Source organism: Mastomys coucha, chromosome X (assembly GCF_008632895.1).
Source record: "Mastomys coucha isolate ucsf_1 chromosome X, UCSF_Mcou_1, whole genome shotgun sequence".
Lineage (NCBI taxonomy): Eukaryota > Metazoa > Chordata > Mammalia > Rodentia > Muridae > Mastomys > Mastomys coucha.
This window is the reverse complement of record NC_045030.1, coordinates 88,705,530-88,724,668: the sequence shown is the minus strand read 5'-3', so window position 1 is coordinate 88,724,668 and position 19,139 is coordinate 88,705,530. Positions and strand designations below refer to the sequence as shown.

The 19,139-nt window shown below is 35.1% G+C and overlaps 1 protein-coding gene and 1 pseudogene across 2 annotated transcripts in view; one reads left to right on the top strand and one right to left on the bottom strand.

The window, feature by feature from the left end:
* The window catches only part of LOC116090765, a 7,512-nt pseudogene extending 6,476 nt beyond the window's left edge, over positions 1-1,036 (bottom strand). The window contains exon 1 of the transcript XR_004118810.1: positions 3-1,036. The product of XR_004118810.1 is annotated as an ornithine decarboxylase pseudogene (transcript). The remainder of the gene's footprint in view (positions 1-2) is intronic.
* Positions 1-19,139, top strand: part of Il1rapl1 (interleukin 1 receptor accessory protein like 1) — a 1,152,451-nt gene that overhangs the window by 564,416 nt on the left and 568,896 nt on the right. The gene's annotated exons all lie outside the window — the stretch shown is intronic.

Here is a 19,139-nt window from a genome sequence, read left to right as displayed (position 1 = left end):
GCCGGGCTGCTCCTTCCACATGGTTTTTTTGGCAATGATGTTGACTGCAAGTGTGAAAGCTGACGCGATGTAGTATCTGCCTGGCTCAGCTATGATTCTTACTCCAGAGTCTGACGGGAAGTACTTGTCCAGAGCTGGGTTGATTACACTGGTAATCTCTTCAAATTTAAGCTTTGTATCTTCAGATCCAGGAAAGCCACCACCAATATCAAGCACATGCATGCTGAAACCCACTTCTGTTCCCATGTCAAATACACAGCGGGCATCTGACACTGCCTGCAAGAAGGTCTCAGGGTCAGTACATCCACCGCCCACATGGAAGCTGACACCAATGACGTCAATATTTAGCTCTTTTGCCCGTTCCAAGAGAAGCCTGCTGGTTTTGAGTGTGGCACCAAACTTAACACTGAGGCGACAAACTGCTTTGGAATCATCAGTGGCAATCCGCAAAACCAACTTTGCCTTTGGATGTGCTCTGGCGACTTTCATCAATTCAATTTCACTGTCAAAAGCCATCATCTGGACTCAGTTACTGGCAGCATACTTGATTTGAGACACTTGTTTGCAAGGATTTGCATAGATAATCCTCTCTGGAGGCACCCCAAGCCCCTGCACCAACTGTATTTCAGTCTTGCTTGCACAGTCAAATCCTGTACCAATGGCAGCTAGGGTTCTCACTATGGCTTTGCTGTCATTACACTTGACTGCGTAAAAGGGAGTGACCCAGGGAAGAGCTTTTAGCCACCTCAGATGCTTCTTTAGAATGTCTCTGAGATCCGCAACATAGAAAGCATCCTTATCGTCAGAGGAAGAGACTTCATTGATTTTTTGGTCCAGAATGTCCTTAGCAGTAAAGCCTTCATCGAGGATATGGCAGTCAAACTCGTCCTTAGTAAAGCTGCTCATGGTTCTCGATGTGCCTACAGAAAACCTAGAGATGGAATTAAATTATCTCCAGATCCTCACAAGGCCAACTTATCCAAGAACTCTGAAACTGTCTCCTTGGAGCGGTGTAAATACTCACAGCACCGTGGCTCAGCTAGCCGGACCCATGGAGACTCCGCCGCCGCCAAACCCCGAGGAGCGCCTGGCCGTCCGCCCGCTGCTGCCCCGTCAGCAGCCTCATCGAGCCCGCCGCAGACGCCGATCCGAGGTGGTGCTGAGCTGCTGGCTGAGGGCGGCCGGCCGGTGGGGGCGGCTAACAGGGACTGACCTTACATATCTATTTTATAAACATCGTGCTTAAATGAGTTTAACAATATATTTAGGACATATTTATTACAATTAATGTTCTACATATGAAAAACAAACTTAGGCAACCTGGCCTTATGATAAAATGATGCTTTGCATCAAAGTCCAATGTTTTTCTTTTAATAATTTCCATATTTATATCTAAGAAATAAAAAGATAACTAAAAACCTAGATATGTGATTGTGTATAATTTTTTTCTTAGTCAAGTAGCACACAATGATGCATTTTCCTAGCCTCATTACTAAGGTGCTAATGGCAGTTGTTAGTTAGTGGGAAATTGACAGTCATTGTTATTTGAGAATGTAGACACTCAAAGATTTCCCATGCTACAGTGGATAAATCTGTACTCATGAACATATGTGTAGCACTAATGAGAATTGGTGGGGGAAGAGGAATGGAAAAGGAGAGAGAAAGGAGAAGGGAGAAGAGTGGGAGGGACAGAAAGAGAGACAGACAGACAGACAGACAGACAGACAGACAGACAGACACAGACAGAGAGATGACATGAACTTAGGTTGGAAAAGTGTTTGATAGGACATGATATAGGGCAGTTGGATGAGGGATGGGAACATAAATAATCGTATGTTGTTCTGTACATGCACAGAATTCTCTAGGACAAACAAAACAAAACAACAACAACAAGAACTCATGTAAAGAAGATGAAAAAATCAATCTTAAAGTGAACTAAAATGAAAAAATAATCCAGAAACTTCCATCTTTCATTTAAGAGTTTTTAATTAGAATGAGTAGAAGTGGGATGGTAGGAGGGAGAGGAAAAGAGAGGGAGGAGAAAGAGAGAGAGAGACGACAGAGTCAGAGAGAAGAGATTGATTCACACAAGACCCAGGACTATAGGACTCTTTACTTCCTCATGTGCTCACTGTGAAAGCAGTTGACTTTTTTTGTGTTGCTATCGCCACAGTATACACTGAATGAATACCAACTATTTGTTCAATCTGCTGCTGCCACCACCTCTGATACCACCACTGTTGCTACTACTAAGCAGAGAAATACTGCAGTCTCTGCTGAGAAAAGTTTTATTTGGTCTTTGCTCAGCTGAGACAAGCTGAGAAGACACAGATGCCTGGGGCAGCAGAAAAATTCTGACTCCAGTAAGGTTAATGACAACAGCTTGCTGAGTGGCTAAGAGCTATTCTTGACTGCTTGAACCTTGTATATAACCATGTGGCATTGGCTATGGAGGACAAGATGTGGCTCACACAATAATAAACACCATATGAATAATGCATTTGAAGATTATTGTTCCTATTGCTGTAGTCATAGAATCAACTGATAGAACTGGAGCTCATCCTACTGAGGGTTTGCAGTGAAGGAGTAGAGTTGAAGCTGCACAGTTAAGGGACTTGTCAGATTGCTTACTTGGTTGCACAATTATCTATATTGGAAACTGCATTTCTGGGGCATAAATTGGTCAGCTGACCTTTGGGGGTTAGTAGAAAGCCTCTGTAAAAGATTTCCCCAAAAGATTGGTAACCAGTGGGACATTCTAGCTTCTGAGCTGGTATGCTCACCAAAACTCAGGCTACCAGCTTGAGGCCAACCACACTGATGATGAATATAGGTAGCCAGACTGTTTTCTGCTGAGCTTGCAGATGACTGGGCAGCTGGAGGATGGGTATCATACTAAGTAAGCATCCACAAAGACACACTGAGAAAAGCTGGCTGGACAAAGAGCAAAAAAATCATACAGCTGCTGGTCTGGGACGACTGATAGTTGAGGATACATTTCCTGAACTGTAAGGGAGTTTGACTACTAGAGCTTATACTGATCTGATTATGGGCTTCTTCCTTGGGGAGCTGTGATCAAGACTGTTAAAGTCACTGGACCTATAGAGCATCTTGCCTGGGCATGCAACCTTGCTCTTGACAGACCCCTGGCACACATTGACTGTACTGTCAGGTTCATTCTTTGCCTTAGCTACAGAACCACCTGAGTACTCATCTAAGTAGTTGTGAAAGAGATACATCTGGTTCTCACATCTGTCCTCTTTATGTGATGCTATTTGGGCAGAGAAAAATGGACCATTAAGCAATTTTATGACACTGCTTCATTTCTGATGGCTGACTGCCAGCATCACATTCAAATATACAATCATAATTTACTTCAGGAGCTGCCCACATTGCTGCTTCTGATTCATCAGATCTGATAGTCTCTTCTCCCTTAGCATACCTCTCCACATCCACTTCACAAGAACTGACAAAGTCAAAAGTCTCTGTTCATACATACCTACAAAATTTCTGCCTTCAGAAATATTCAAGTAATAATGCTGACCACCTGTCTCTAGTCCATTTTTTTTTAGTCCTACAAAAAATAAATACAGGAAATCTAAATGCTCTCACAGCTCAGTATACTGGAGGTCAAAGATTAATGGCAGCATCTGGTGTAGCCTCTGCTGCTCCTTCTCCACATGGCAATAGGCAGGAGAGAGAATATCCAGTCTTGCAAAGACTTTTTTATACCATCATTAGTCTGACATCCAGATGGGATTCTCTAGATCTGAATATCTCTCATTGGGTACTACTTCTAGCAGTGTTGAATTGGGAATTAAGTTTCCAACACATTAATTTGGTCAGAGGACATATTTAAAGCATTTGGTTTTCTTCCTATAAGGAATCAATCCTATGAACCAAAGGGGAGGCATGCAATAAGAATACCTGCTGCTGCCTACATTGGGCATAGTATACCTCTTGCTGCACTATTCTGTTGATTCAGTACTCATTTTTGTTATATAACTAATCATTGCAGATTCTGCCTGTCATATATTCCTCACGGTAGTTCTCAATTGCTCAGTCTTTCCTCATTTCAAACAGAGCACCTAATTCTTATCTTCCTGTTGCTTGTCCTTTTCTACTTGGAATTTTCTGAATACATGATTCATATTGTTTTTTGAATTCTGTAATTCCTGTTCACATGCAGAATTCAATTCACAGTGTCCAGTTCCAGTTTCCATCCATTTTGTGGATGCAAATGTGGATGCAATTGACAGTGGTTTTAGCTGTTAAACTCAGTTTTGGTCTTTGCATTTTCCTGAACCAGCAATAGAAGAGGCTCCATCAAAGAAGGATGGAAGGGGAATTATATGGCTTACCTCGATTTTATAGTTGGAGACTAATACTTTATGCTGTTTTTACTGATGACAAAAGATGTCTTGGTTGTTACCTATCATAAATTTGATCATGAATTTTTGTTTGGATGGTTAACTGATTGGTTGATTGGTTGATATGGGGGATTTTTTATTATCATTTTTCTGAGAGAAAGGCTCAGTATATAGCATAGATTTATAATCTTAAATTCAGGATCTTTCTACCACAACCTCTTTAACTGCTGGGATTTTTGCTGTTCATAAAAAGAGATATTCACCTCTGGTCTTATACTCCTCCTATATTCCTAATGACCTGTAACCTAACACACAAGGTTGGAAATCAATTTTCAATATTTCCTAACTAAAACATGAGACAATCCTTAATAGTTAGTAGAAATAGGAAAAACCTAAGATAAAACTGTATTGACGTAATTTTTCATAAAGGAGATCATAAAATACTGAAATACTCAAGAGGATTGTAAACCTCTAAAATGAGAGAACATCAAGAAGAAAACAAAAATAAACATCCATGAGATGGCTAAGGAACAAAACATCATCAATAACAGGGTTACCTAATGATGTTGGGAAAATGTACTTTCAAAGGTTGTTTGTGTAAAATTTAATAGATCTAATTTTTGTACCTAACCAAAGATTTATTAATATGTTGTCACCAGATTTGACCAGAATGGCTGTGCTGCATATCCCTATTGGTATATACATATATTAAACATTTCCTGACTTTTGAAGTTTTGAAAAAAACAAATATTTTTCCTGCTGCTTTGTGTGCTGTCAGCATACAAAAAATATGTAATAACATTACATTTACGTTTTATCATTTTGCTAACAGAACAACACTCAAAAACTGATGAATAGCTATGAAAAACCTGAGGGAACTTCTTCCACTTAATAGAAAGAAAACAATGGTTAAAAATATGAAAGGGAAACCAGGAAAAGACCTTCTAATATGTTCTCAAGTAGACTAGGTAATAAATAGTATTAATATTCTAGAATGCTCAAGAGTGATAACTATTGTAACCTGAAAGAATACTGACAACCTTAGTTATATTTCCTTTCAGAGCAATAAACTGAAACAACAGGAAAGAGACAGGTCTGTCTTGAGAAAGTGAGTATAATATCTTAGATCCTGAAAATTGTTTAAGGTGGAAGTTACAAAGAAATAATATAGATAGAAATAGAGAACAGATTCATGCACAAAAGTGAAGAATAATCCTTTGCAAAACTTCTCAATAGCACAATTATGCATCAGGTAAATATAGCATACATAATCATATTATTAATGATGTAACTTTCAACATTTAGGAAAGGGCATAAGCTGTCAGGTAGCCCTTTATTTGATAAATTGAAAACAACATATCCAAAGTCACTATTGAAATTAATGTCTTATTCATGTTAATGTGCTTTATATATTATACAAATAATAACTGGTAAATAATGTCATCAGTAACTACAATGTCATATTTTGCAGAACCACTTAGTATAATTTGGATTCCAAATAAGCCCATATTAGTAAAAAAAAAAAGCCAGAAGCCAGAAGTAATTTAATAGCTCTGCAAATTAGTCACCAAGGTAGTAAATTATAATTTTATTTAAAAGACTAGTGAATATAAGATGTGTGCAAGAAGTATTAATAACATTGCTGTTTCACAAACTAGAGCAAAGGAAATATTTTAAGAAATAGATGTCCAAAAAATCATGACTATATCATCTTTGTGAGTCAAAATAATTGGGTTGAACTTCATATTTCATAAAATCTCTCTCTCTATGTTGACTATAATTATATACTTTTAGGAAGGAGTCAGGTATTATAGCTGCAAATCAGAGATAACAAATATATTTTCAATTTGTCACAGAAGTCATTTCATATGAGAAGAACATATGAAATAATAATCTTATAGTGCTAACACGAAAGTCATTTTGACAGCTGACTGCTGCAACATCTCCTGTGTAATTATTCTACTACCCCCACTGCTAGAAAAATGTTTTTCAAATGACCTGCAGTTTTTAAAACACTGAGTTTCAAAATGTCTGTTTTATGTACACAGCTGTTGACATCTACAAATATTTAAATACCTAGTTCTAGAATCCCCTTGTTAATTCAGCCTCTTAAATCTAAGAAAAGAAAAAATTACTAGTAACTGATAAACCCTTCTTGTTGGTGTTTTATTATTTACATTTTTGTACTACTACTGTATCTAGGGATGTTTTCCTGCTTTGTGCTTCGGTGTCAACTGCATCTCTTTCTGGCAATAACATGAGACAAGATTAACTGAATTTCAAATATATAGGTCTTTGCTCCCAGAAAGGGTGTTCTACTCATATTGAGCCTTTCTATAAAAATGAAAAGTTGAAACTGGGGAGCAAAAAAAGAAGAAGCCTATATTCTCAGTGGAATAAGGAGATTTAATAGGAAGAACTGTGTGATTTATTGCTTTTATTAGATGGAACTGAAAAGGAGATTAAGCCTCTAAAATGGAATGACCTTGATATAAATTCCATACTTACCTAGTAGTGAAATATAAATATTAAAGGGCATAAGCAACAACATCATATATAAGTGATAAGATGCGATAGATGTAGTGGTAATAGTGTTGACAGCAATCTAAAGGTTTGATACCTTATTATAAATAGAAGTGAAAGCAGTAACACATATTACATAGCTCAAACTCATTTTAAAGGGTATCTGTATCAGGATGCTATTTACTTCTTACCACAAGTCTATGAGGGAAAATGTCTTTGCAATTTTATGATCAAGTTTCTGAATTTCAGGAAACATAAGTTGTCCATGGTTACACAGATTTAATTTCTCTGTCTATGCAAATATTGTCTTCCAGTTGTATTCTTTATCATGCTTAAAGACTACACAGCCTTATCGGCTAGTGCTAGCACTTCCCATCATATTGTAAGTTAACTATGCAAATGCCTCTTAAATACCCCTGAGTTTTAGCTGTCCATTGGCCCCTTCTTCCTGTCCAGTCCACATTTGATCTTCCCATTCCAGCCTTTTCATCTATCCATAATTATTTATTCTATTTCTACTTCCTAAGAAGAGCCTTCTCTTCCCCACTCATCCCTCACTATATTTTGACCTCTGTGGTTATATGGATTGTAGCCTAATTATCAAAGATTTACCAGCTAGCTTCCATGTATCAGTGGATAGTATGCTACTGACACAAAAACAGACATGTTTATAAAAACACCCAAATTGAGGACACAGACGTAAGTATACACACCAATAGACACCTGATTTTTATACTTGAAAAAGAAAACAACAACAACAACAACAAAAAAACCCCAGAAATACACAGTAGAAAAAGAGAACACTTTCAACATATGATGCTGGTAAAACTGGATAGTTGCATGTAGCAAAATGCAAACAAATCCATACTTATGTCAACTCCAAATGAATCAAAAAACTCAACATAAAGCCAGATACACTGAATCTGTAGAAGAAAAGTTAGGGATAGTTTTAAACTCATTTCCACAAGAAAATGCTTTCTGAATACAACGCCATTTCACAAGCACTAAGATCAACAATTAATAAATGGGACCCCATGAAAATTAAAAGCTTCTGTATGTCAAATGACACCATTATTCAGACAAAGTATCAGCCTAGCAAATGGGAAAAGGTTTTTACCAACTACACATCCAACAGAGGCATAGTATCTAAAATATATACCACAATAAAAGAACAGAACATCAACAAAACAAATCTTCCAATTTTTTAAAATGGAGTACAGATTTAAACAGAGAGTTCTCAAAAGAAGAAGAAAAATGGCTAAGGAACACTTAAAGAAATTCCCAATATACTAAGTCACCAGGGAAATGCAAATCAAAACTACTTTGAGATTGAATCTTACACCAGTCAAAATGGCCAAAATAAAGAAAATGAATAACAGTCCATGCACGTGAGGATGTGGAATAAAGGAAACACTGGTGAGACTATAAACTTGTACAGGCACAATGGAAATCAGCATGGCGGTTCCTCATAAAGCTGAGGATAGATCCAGCTATACCACTCTTAAGTATTTACTGAAAGAACTTATATCCTATAACAGAGACGCTTGCTCAACCATGTCCATTGCTGCTGTCTTTATAAAAACTAGAAATCAGAAATACTTTACATGTCCATCATTGGTTTAGATGATAAAGAATATATGGAACTTTTATGCAATAAAGTATTATAAAAAGAACTAAATCATGAAATTTGCAGGTAAATATATGGAACTAGAAAAAAATAATCCCAAGAGAGGTAACCTGGATCTAAAAAGATAAATATCATGGGTATTCTCAACCAGTGCTCTTAAGTGCTGAGCTATTTTTCCAACTCTGACATAATAAATTCTTTATATCACCATGAAACCTTCAGCATGTTTTGATATGTAAATCACCATAGACAGGAAAAATGCAAATGGATCTGAATTTATTACTCATCTCAGGTTGAAACAGTGTTATTAATAATATTTTCAATACATAACTATATACTATGTTTATCTCTTATTTTTCCCACATTAAAGACCTTTACAAATTTACATATAAGGATAAGTACATACTCCAACACTTGTTACTTTATCTTTTGGTCAGAAATTAACTAAAATAAATTCATTCCAAATAATTATAAAGTTTGAATTTAATATAAGAAATGAACTACAAATATAAGAAGTAAAATGGCTTAACAGTTAGAAATAACAGGAAGTGACTATCACTAATACATCCTTGTTTCCTAAAAGTAATTTATTTTGTTATTTTTAAGTATTTGTATTGATATATAGTTATTATGGGGTGTCTTCAATAATAGAGTCCTTAGCATCAAGTAATGAAATGGGTCTAGCATATGATCCAGCCAGACCACTCCTGAGCGTATTCCCAAAGGAATCTGTCCTAGTCCAGAAATTTGCTCATCCATTTTCACTGCTGCTCTATTCACAATGCCCAGAAATTAGAAACATCTTGATATCCATCAACTGACTAACGGATAAAGATAATATACATACACAATGTATTATTATTGTGACAGAAAGAAAAATTAAACTATGAAATTAGCATATAAATAGGGAGAGCTGGAAATAGTCATTCTGAATGAATGAATCCCATTCATTCATTCTGAATGAATCCCAGACTCAGAAACAAAATCTTTTCTCTCTCATATGTGAATGTTAAGTTTGGATCTTTAGTTATGTACATTTGAATGATAGTACCCATTAAAGTCACAAGACTTGTATGAGACAGTGGTAGGTAGAATTCAATGGAAAATATTATATATATAACAGTTTCCAAAGAGAGACAAATGGATCAAGAAAGAGAGATAATATAAGAGAGATAAATATTAAGAGGCTTACACAAAGAAGATACAGCATGTAAGTGCCTATTCAAATGAAATGGAGACCCATACTTTTTTTTAACAGATTGCATTATATTTTGTGTCTACATATAATTGGGAAAGTGATATAGAATTTCTTTATGATGAATGTTATTTGTAGTCTTCTTAATTATCCTAATTCCATACAGTTATTTTTTTTTCATTTAAATTCAAGGAAAAAAAGAAAAATTTCAAGAAATATTTTGACCTTCATAGAACTAATGAAAAACTTCTGTGCCATTATGACAATGAGAAAATATTTAGACTCATTAACAAAACTAGTTCAGGATGCTGTTTCCTTAACATTACTAAAGAAGTTAAATGTGGTAAAGTGAGAATTTTTAAAACATCAAATATCTCTGAGAAAAATGTTTCTCTCTTCTTTAAGGGTCAATGTAAGTTTTTGCTCTGTTGAATATCTTTCTGGAATTTTTCCTGTAACATAGTTTTGTGAAGTACATAAGGAGCTGAGTATCTCCATCCCTGAATATTTACACACAATCATGTAGGAGTTATCCTTCTTCATTTGCAAGATTAACAATAAAAGATATTAAGATAATCTTTAAAAAAACTGTATATGTGAACCTTGCAACAAAAAACATGGTTTTCAAGTTGCACAGCTGTGACTGACACATCTATCTCATTTCTCCACGCTCTTTCACTTTGAAGACAACTAAAGCTAGAATGAAGACTGATGTTTGTAAGACAGGATATATAGTTCATAGGGATTATTATTATGTAACAATTGAGTACTAGTGAATCTTTACATTTCTATTTTACTTCTTTCCTGGTCAAGAAAAGTATATCTTCTGCACAGAAGTATGCTATTTCAAAGAAATATAAAACAAGAGACAATAGAAGGCCATATGTGTGTGGAAGCTGGAGGTTCTAGTGGCAAATTTTTAGGTAGTCAAAAAGTAAATACAATTAGTACTAAGTAGCAATTAACTAATAGTTTATTTATACATTTATACATTGTTGGGAGTATCTACTGTGTTTACCAAGCACTTACAGGGAGATCAGTAGACCTATGGAAACTTTAAATTTAACAAACTATCAGGGGAAAAAATTCCCTGTAATAGGTTGTTATGCATGTGTCATCAGAAACTGGAATGTTCTGAAGGAGGGGGGGAACAGTAAGTGAGGTTCTTACTAATGCATACCTAAATATGGATAAACTTTGCCATTATGTTAAGTAAGAAGTCCAGACATAAAATGCCAACATTCTAGGATATATTCAGATTAAAAGGATCCTTGGAGGCATCAAACAGATTGCTTGCTACAGATGTTAAGGAGAAAAAATGGTGAATGCTTACAAATGAGAATGAAATTTCCTTCTGAAGGAAAAAAAAGTGTCTCAGACTTAAATACAATAAATATAAACTGTGATTGTCATGACTAAAATAAAGAAATGAATTGGTAAATATTAAGAATTTTTCCCATATGCCTTCATAAAGAAATTATTAGTAATGCCCTTTCCAGTACACTGGGCTTGAATTTCTATCAGAGAACTAGACTTACTTCCTTTCCCTCTTTAATCTATATTACTCTGATATTCTACAGAGATAAGACTTAAAAAGACTTTTTTCGAGAATAACTCAGAGAAATACTAGACTATAATTTTCTGTGCTAGAGCTTCACTAACTATAATATTCCAGGAATATAAAGTAAAAAATTAAAATGATAATATTATATTGATTGGTTTCCATGAAAAATGAAGGAAATGATTTTAAATTTATACTTTTCAGATGAGCTCAATTCACCAGCTAAGTAAAAAAATAGAATTCTGAATGAGAAAGCAATAAGCCAACACTCTTAGGTCTTAGCTCCTGGATGCTTTTGTTCTAATCTTTTCAGCAAGGGCCAATTTCAGCCACAGTAAAATCAATAGGTCCTTCAGAGTCCTCTGAGAAGAAAAACTAATCAAAACAAATCTCACATTTAGTGTCAGTAGCTACAAGCATAGTTATTTAAGAATGATAAGATGTAAGAAAGGGGCCACATACATAGCTCCAGGCATCACTATGAAGGCCTATGGGACAATACAAAAAATAAAGAAACAGAAGATTTTCAGCTTAGAAATAAAGCATAAAAGTAAACTTAAGGCTTAATAAACTTTGAGACATTAACTCTACAATCCAACTTTAGCTCTCCTCCTCCTCCTCTTCCTCCTTCTCCTTCCTCCTCTTCTCTTCCTCCTCTTCCCCTTCTCTCACTTCTCATTCTCCTTCTTCTTCTCCCTTTCATTTTCTTTTAATTTTTGAATTCTCACAGCTAATAATCAGACCAAGAGTCAAATTTATGTTTAAACTGCCTTCCATATAGTTGAGTTCTTTTCAAATCTGTAATAACTACTCTAATCTTCACATATTTGTGATGGATCAAAACTACGTGTCATATCCAGAAAGATTGTTTTACATGTGTGATAATATGTGCTTGATTCTTTCAATCTATGTAAAGGTTGAAAGTTAGAAATACCTCCACAAAGTTATCCTCTGACTTACACATACACAGACACACACACACACACACACACCATACACATACACACACATACACATACATACACGCACACACTGCCATACTTATATGCAAAGAAATAATAAACATAGGGAAAGAAACAGAGAGAGAAAGAGACACAGAGACCGACAGAATATGCATATGTATATAATGTATATATACCACAACAATAATGAAAATATAAAATTACTATGTGCCTTTAAATTTATGCAAAATATGGATTGTGACTTTAAAACTGACTAATGAATAGACCCAGCAACCAGTCCTACAACATCCAGAGGAAGCTCCACTCCCATGTGCTCTAACACACCCAGGATCAGAGGTGAGGAGGTGAGGAAGACACATCTGTCCCAACACTGGGAGTAACTGGCACACAGGAACTCCACCAGCCCAGCGGCACTGGTTCCTTCCAGTCTGTCTAGGCTGGTGCCCTGAGCAGATCTTGGGTGAAAAACTCTGCAGCAAGTCCCATCATTTCCAGAGGAAGCTGTACTCCCAGGCGCTCTAATTAGCCCAGGATCACCTGATCCCAGAATAACAGGATCACAGAGACAGCTTGACTCTGAGGAGTTCTGACACAACCAGGATCACAGGAAGGACAGGCTCCAGTCAGATTTAGCCAGGGCAGGTAGCACTAGAGTTAACCAGATGACAGGAGGCAAGCATAAGAATATAAGCAACACAAACCAAGGTTAGTTTGTATCATCAGAACTCAGTTCTCCCAAAATAGCAAGTCCTGGACACACCATCACATTGGAAAAGAAAGATTCAGATCCAAAATCACTTCTCATGATGATGATAGAGGACTTTAAGAAGGACATAAATAACTCCCTTAAAGAAATACAGGAGAACACAGGTAAACAGTTAGAAGCCCTTCAAGAGGAAACACAAAAATCCCTTAAAGAACTATAGGAAAACATAATCAAACAGGTGAAGGAAATGAACAAAACCATCCAGGATCTAAAAATGGAAATAGAAACAATAAAGAAATCACAAATGGAGACAACCCTGGAGTTAGAAAACCTAGGAAAGAGATCAGGAGTCAGATGCAAGCATTACCAACAAAATGCAAGAGATAGAAGAAAGAATATCAGGGACAGAAGATTCCATAGAAAACATTGACACAACAGTCAAAGAAAATGCAAGCAAGACTATGAAAGCTAGAAGATCCTGGACAGTTGTCATACAGACCCTACAAGTATCTACTCTTTGGTCTTCCTTCTTGAGTTTCTTGTGGTTTGTGGATTGTTCTTTGTGTATTCTGATCTGGGCTAATATCCACTTATCAGAGCGTTCATACCATGTGTGTTCTTTTGTAATTGGGTTACCTCAGTCAGGATGATATTTTCTAGTTCCATCCATTTGCCTAAAAATTTCATAAATTCATTGTTTTTAATAGCTGAGTAGTACCCTATTGTGTAGATGTACCACAGTTTCTGTATCCATTCCTCTGATGAGGGACATCTGGGTTGTTTCGTTTCTGGCTATTATAAATAAGGGTGATATGAACATAGTGGAGTATGTGTCATTATTACATGTTGTAGCATCTTCTCGGTATATGCCCAGGAGTGCTAGGTATAGCTGGGTCCTCTGGTAGTATTATGTCTGTTCTCTGTGGGCTGAGAATGGAGACAATTACTCCAGTCAAATATCTTTGACTATAGCAGGAAATCTGTATCCAAAAATCACACCTACAATTCACTCCTTGGCACAACAGAACTGTCAACTCTTAGCTTACCTACTAGGGAGGTAAAATCCTTTGGTGGTGTGAGGGGCATTGAAGTACAGTCTGGTTACAATGAACTTCAATGTCTAAACATTGTTCTTATTTTGGGCTTATACCACAGTAAGAGCCAGGATTTTAAACTCTACAAAAAATAAAACAAACAAACAAACAAAAAGACTTTTTATATTTATGTTCATTAAAAAAAATTCTAGTAATATATTATTTTAAAATATACAGCTAATATATTTGGAGTTATTTAAAATTTATATTGAGAAAAATGTATGTATTTTTAGTATGGCTGCAGACAAACATTTGCATAAGACTGTTTAATTGATTGTTTTATATCAAACAACATTTATACTACTCATTTTTATTGTTTATAATATTTTATAAATTTTAAAGGATATGATAAGATAAAAAAAGGTATTGCAGGTATTGAAGGTGGGTCTCTGGGAGGAGTTAAGCTACCAAAGGGAAACATGAATGTGATGTAATTCTATTAACTTAAAATATGTTTTTAAATGTTAACAAATTCAGGTAAAATGAAATTATGTATCTTTTCTCATCATGATGCAATACAACTTAAATCAAGTAAGAAAAAAGAAAGTGAATAGACCCACTTTTTGTTTGAAGACCCTGATTGAATCTCTGATTTTCTCGTACAGCATTTCCTAATATGATAAAAGATTGCTAAGCATTGTGGAAATGGTATTATTTCCCCCCAGAGAAGCAAGGAGTTAGCATAATATAACATTAAAATGTTTACAAATGTTATTAGAGAATACATTTAATAATCATGTTAGGGTTAATCATGTTAGAGAAAGAGACATAAAACTATACATTATCATGCATAGAGGGAATTATTACAAAGTAATTATAGTTATGTTACACTAATATTATTGCATAAAATGATTTTAATATGCTTCTTCAGCTAATCATATACATGCAAAAATTTCCCACCTACTCTTTTTGTTTTGAAGTCTTACCTGTATGACTTTAATAGAAATTTACTGCACATCTGCAATGTTATCATCCTTTTAGAAAGAATAATTTGAAAACTCTTGATACACACAGTTTAAAATTATTCCCTACTTCCAAGTAGCATACTGTTGAGAAATTTTCGGTCTTTATCTGTGAATTCTACTGATTTATAGAACCCCTATCTAAAGAAATTATTTTCATTTTTATTGATTTGTTTAATATAAGTTTCTAAATTATCTCTGAAATAATTAGTAGTTTGCATTATTTGTACAGGATTACATTGTAGAATCTTTTCCTTTAGAAGACAGGACTCTAAAGCAATCACTTTCAGAAAACAGTCATTTTTTATGAATTTTAAGAACATATGTTATTAAATGGATATGAGCAATCATATTTTATTAAGAAGTTCCACTTGTTTTCTTTCAGTTTTATTATATTTTTAAAAATTTAAGAATTAAAATTTGAATTTATATTAAATTAGATTTAAGAATTTAAATTTTGAGGAAAAAATCAAGCTGTGTCATCCTGTCTTTTTCCATTTTACAGTACAAAACATAAATTCTATGAATTCAGGTATAGAAAGTGGGTCATTTTCTATTATTTCATTCAAAGAAAAATAAATACATACAACTATTGAAAATATATGCTTATATTTATTATTCAAGTGTAAGTCCATGAGAACATTTATGCATGCTGTCCTAGTACAATTATTTCTAAGAGAGAAATGAATAAGTTAAAGATATAAGTTCTACTCCCATTTCAGTCTCTAGTTGTTAAGCAGAACATGGAGAATTCATTGACTTTTATAGGAATTTAATTAATTAAATTTAATTTATCAAAAATAAAAACAATGCATATTTTTATACCTGATATATACTATAGGGTTAACTGTATCAGAAAAAGATTGTTTTCTAACACTCTAATATTTTCTTCAATGGAAATAATAACAGTATGCTTGCACTCAGACTTAAACATCTATGTTTACTTTGAACAAGTAAGTCATGTGTATCAACAATGTATGAACAATAAAATATCAGTCATGATTCAAGTTTTAATCTATACTGCAGCCTTTATAACAGCTAAAGCCAAATAAACACATGATAATGATTTTCACCATACATTCTGTAAGAGTATTCTCCTTGCCCTATTTAGCCCACTCTGCCAAAAACCTGGAACTCACAGCATTAATGATGTTTGAATGCAGCCATTTTTTTTCAAATGTCTAAGTTCTCCTCGAAGAGATTATATATTTATTGATGTGTTACAAGTTGCTTACTACTTGTTAGCTCTTCTCAGCAAAAAGACCAATAGTAATGATTGCATACTATTTTAATTTATAAGATTTTAAGTCATTTGCTGAGCAGGAAAAAAGTAAGCATTAGTCTCTGCAACTCCTTCCATGGGTATTTTGTTCCCCCTTTTTAAGAAGGAATGAAATGTCCACATTTTGGTTTACTTCTTCTTGAGTTTCTTGTGGTTTGTAGGTTGTTCTTCCTGTATTCCAAACTTCTGGGCTAATAACCACTTATCAGTGAGTGCATACCGTGTTTGTTCTTTTGTGATTAGGTTACCTCACTCAGGATGATATTTTCCAGATCCTTCCATTTCCCTAAGAATTTCATAAATTCAATTTTAACATAATTTTTTTTTCATAAATTCAGTTTTTAATAGCTGAGTAGTACTCCATTGTGTAGATGTACCACAATTTCTGTATCCATTCCACTGTTGAGGGACATCTGGGTTGTTTCCAGTTTCTGGCTATTATAAGTAAGGCTGCTATGAACATGGTGGAGCATTTGTCCTTATTACATGTTGGAGCATCTGGGTATATGCCCAGGAGTGGTATAGCTGGGTCCTCCGGTAGAACTATATCCAATTTCTGGAGGATCCGCCAAACTGATTTCCAGAGTGGTTGTACCAGCTTGCAATCCCACCAGCAATGAAGGAAGACCAAAATGTGGACATTTCATTCCTTCTTAAAAGGGGGAACAAAATACCGACAGAAGGAGTTGCAAAGACTAACTATGGAGCAGAGACTGAAGGAAGGACAGGCCAGCCTAATATAGCTATCTCCTGAGAGGCTTTGAACGTACCTGATTAACGCACAGATGTAGAGGCTCACAGCCATCCATTGAACTGAGTACAGGGTCCCCAATGAAGGAGTAAGAGAAGGACCAAAGTTGCTGAAGGGTTTGCAGCCCCTTAGGACGAACAACAATATGAACTAACTAGTACCCTCAGAACTCCCAGGGACTCAACCACCAACCAAGGACTGCACATGGTGGGTCTGATTGTTCTGGAAGCATGTGGTAAAGTAGAGGATTGCAAATTCGATCTTCAATAGGAGGAGAGGCCCTTGGCCTTGTGAAGGTTCTTTGCCCCAGTGTAGGGGAATGCCCAGGGCCAATAAGTGGGAGAGGGTGAGGTGGCAGGCATAGGGAGGAGGGAGGCAACAGGGGTTTGTTCTTGTTGTTTGTTTGTGTGTGTTTGTTTGTTTTTTGGAGGGGAAACCCAATCATTTGACATGCAAATAAAGAAAATATAAAAAAAAATAAAAAGCAAGCATTAAATATTAAGAGTAGTTTTAAATAAGACTTCTATCTCAGGGAATCTCAAATTCCAGACATTACTTTACCATTGCAAATCAGCTGTCAATCCACAGAGACAGGGTTGAACGTCAAGAAAAGGAGAAAAACTGAGGACATTCATCTGAAGCCACATGCAGAAGATTAGGAATCAGTCGAGCTTAACAAAAGAAAGAGGTAACTCCACAGACAGGGGGTCCATGTTCTCTTTAAATGACATCCATTCTTGTTCATCCCATTCAGTTATCCCTAAACTAGAACAATACAAAACAAAAGGACATGCCTATTTCCCTATTATGCTTTGTAGTAATTACACCTTGAAAATCCTAAAGTTATCACATGATTATATTTTCATGAATATAATTCAGAAATATAACGAAAACAAGACTGAAGGATACAGTGGCAACATGATCTAACATTGACCAGTGACTCATAGTATGACAGGCATTGGCCTCATCTCTATTCATATTTTAACACGTTGGAAGCCCAAAACAGTATAATTTTTTCCCTATACAAATAAGAAAAAGGAAGGTCAAGGACTCAAATGATGGTAGACTACTAAGTTCTGAGTTTCCAAATATTGAATTGGAATCTGTGTCCTTACTATTGAACTATGGAGTTCTTATTCTTTTAACCGAACTGTATAAAATGCATGTGTGAGACACAATACAATTATGTGCATAGCAGGTAAACAGAAGTTAGCAGAAATTTGAAAACCGAAGAAACCTAAAATTCATATATCTCAAAAGATTATGTGTAAGATACTAATTTAGAATATACTGATTCACTGCTTAAAAATATCTAATATTTACCTTTCCTTGTTCTCCTAGAAAAATCTTTAGTAACTACCTTATACAAGGGATTAATATCCAGAATTTGCAAAGAATTACAGAAATAAAAGGCCATGGCAATAAAACGAACAATCAGCAAATAGACTAATGAATAGACATTTTTCAAAAAAAGGAAGAAAGAGAAATGATCAAATAACTATTTTCAAAAGTGCTTAACATCCTTAGTCATCAGGAAATGCAAATTAGAACTACTTTGACAAACCACACCACCCAAATAAGAATGGCTATTATCAACAAATCCAACAACAAATGATTCCTAGAATGTGAGAGAAGAGGAATCTTTATTCACTTCTGGTGAAGTTGCAAATTAATACAGCCATTATAGATATCAATTTGAACATTCCTCAAAAATTAAAGACAAAGTGCCCCATTAGTCAGCTATTTCCCCCTCTGGCATGTACCCAGAGAATGCCATATAGAAATATTTGTACCTCTATGTGCACTGCTGCTTTACTCACTGTATCAAAAACAGAACAAAACCAAAGAAAAACAAAAACAAAAAACAAAAGGCAGAACCAATCGAATCAGCAAATTAATGGATAATGAAAATATTTACATTTATAAAATGGAATGTTATTCAGCTCTAAGGAAAATAATATCACAAAATGTGGAGAAGTATGGATTACTTTAGAATATACATTAGTTTCTGTATTCCTTCAAATGTCTATGTGTTCTATAAATTGATGTTAACATGAAGCCTGAGTATTTTCTCTAGATTGATTATGTGCTAATACAGCTGATCAG